Here is a 2,139-nt window from a genome sequence, read left to right on the forward strand (position 1 = left end):
GCCGGGATGTGCCTAGGCCAAGAAGGTACACGATCCTGAGTGAGAATGGTCCGTCCCATCGAGTCAGTCGGTAGGAGGCCACCGGGTCGAGACGGAACTGCCCCCCCACCCGCCCCCGCCCCCGCCCCCGCCCCCGCCCCCGCCCCCCAGAGCAGACAGACTCAGAATGGAGTCACTCGGTGCCAGTGCCCTGCCCGGGTGCCCCATCATTCAACCGAACTGGGAAACAGGTGGGCTTTCCGACCCTCGGGAGGGAGCTTCACCGGCGGGCGGACAGATCAGAAGGGGCCCGGCTCCCTTGAGCGGGCAGGCTGGGGACGGTCGGTGGGGTCTCTTGACAGGAGGCACCACGGAACCCTTGAGGCAATGTCGGGGGCACCTATGTTGCGGTCCAAAGCTAGCGTCTGAGAAGTCGTCCCGAAAGCATGATGGCGTCAACAAGTCCCCTCCGTTCAAGAAACGAGATTCATTTCTAGAGGAGGGCCACCCCCGCGGGAGGACCGTAGGCTTCCTGTGGACATTCTCTTCAAAAGGCAATTCACTCAGCGGAGTGAAAATCGGAAAAATCGCTGTCCTCTGACGCAGCTGCAGAGAAAAGATGGCACCAAAATCAATGAAACACACACACACACACAAACACACCTCCTCCCATCTGAACGAGCACTCCGGACGGTCACATAGGGAGAGCGACGGGCAGTCTTCCCCCCCCTGTGGTTTTCTACCTTTCGTTGCGGTTTTTTCCCTCAGTGGATAGAGGAGGAGACACAGGGGGCTCAGCCGGCATGCGAGTGGGTTTATCATCCTCTGTGAGTATCAACACGCGACACCACCTAAGTGAAGGAACACACCGGTGTTTCATGTGATGTGGCTCAATGCCTGGCAGATACGAGCCTTTGCAGGCCTCCTCGTGATCGACAGGACGTCGCCTTGGACACGGACACATCTTGTCCCTCCCTCCCGAGGCGATAGGCGGTTCCGTACCTCCTCGGGGCCAGGGCACAGTCTGCCTAGGCACCTACAACACGTGTGGCAACAGCCTCGATGGCTCTGCCATGAGAACGAACTCCCGTGGCACGGGGGTGGGGTGGGGGGGGGGTCGGGTGCTGAAGAATTCAGCTGAGTGAAGGAATGCCACGGGATTCAGAGTGCCATCGGTGGGCTGAGAGGCGAGCAGGGCGGGCTTTGAAAGGGTAACATTCTCCCTGCCTTCCGTCTGGCTGTGAATACAGAACGTACACGCCAGGCGGGGTGGCTCACGCCTGTAATCCTAGCACTCTGGGAGGTAGAGGCGGGTGGATCGCTCAAGGTCGGGAGTTCGAGACCAGCCTGAGCAAGAGCGAGACCCCCATCTCTACTAAAAATAGAAAGAAACTATATATCTAAAAATATATACAGAAACAGTATCTAAAAATATATACAGAAAAATATTAGCCGGGCACGGTGGCGCATGCCTGTAGTCCCAGGTACTCGGGAGGCTGGGGCAGTAGGATCGCTTGAGCCCAGGAGTTTGAGGTTGCTGTGAGCTAGGCTGACGCCACGGCACTCTAGTCTGGGCAACAGAGTGAGACTCTGTTTCAAAAAAAAAAAAAAAAAAATATATATATATATATACACACACACACACACACACACACACACACGTATATCCAATTAGCTGGGCATGCTGGCACATGCCTGTAATCCCAGCTACTCGGGAGGCTGAGGCAGTCTGATCGCTTGAGCCCAGGAGTTTGAGATTGCTGTGAGCTAGGCTGACGCCATGGCACTCTAGCCAGGGCAACAGAACGAGAGACTCTGTCAGAAAGAAAAGAAGAGCGAGAGCGAGAGAGCGAGAGAAAGAAAGAAAGGAAGGGAGAGAAAGGAAAGAGAAGGAAGGGGGGGGAGAGAGAGAGAGAGAGAGAGAGAGAGAGAGAGAGAGAGAGAGGAGAAAACTATTAAAAAATTCGGGACCAGATCCATCGGTCGGTACTCAGAAGCGTGACGATCGGGTGTTCCCGAGCACGTGTGAGATGTGTCTTCTCCCTGACGCCGCGTTTCCTCCACACACACATCACCCATCTGCCGTGGAAAAAAAGCAACAAAAAGAGAGAAAGAGATTAAGAAGGGAAAATGGAAACAGGGCAAAAGAGGAAGAAAGAA

This window comes from Eulemur rufifrons, chromosome 13 (genome assembly GCF_041146395.1).
Source record: "Eulemur rufifrons isolate Redbay chromosome 13, OSU_ERuf_1, whole genome shotgun sequence".
Lineage (NCBI taxonomy): Eukaryota > Metazoa > Chordata > Mammalia > Primates > Lemuridae > Eulemur > Eulemur rufifrons.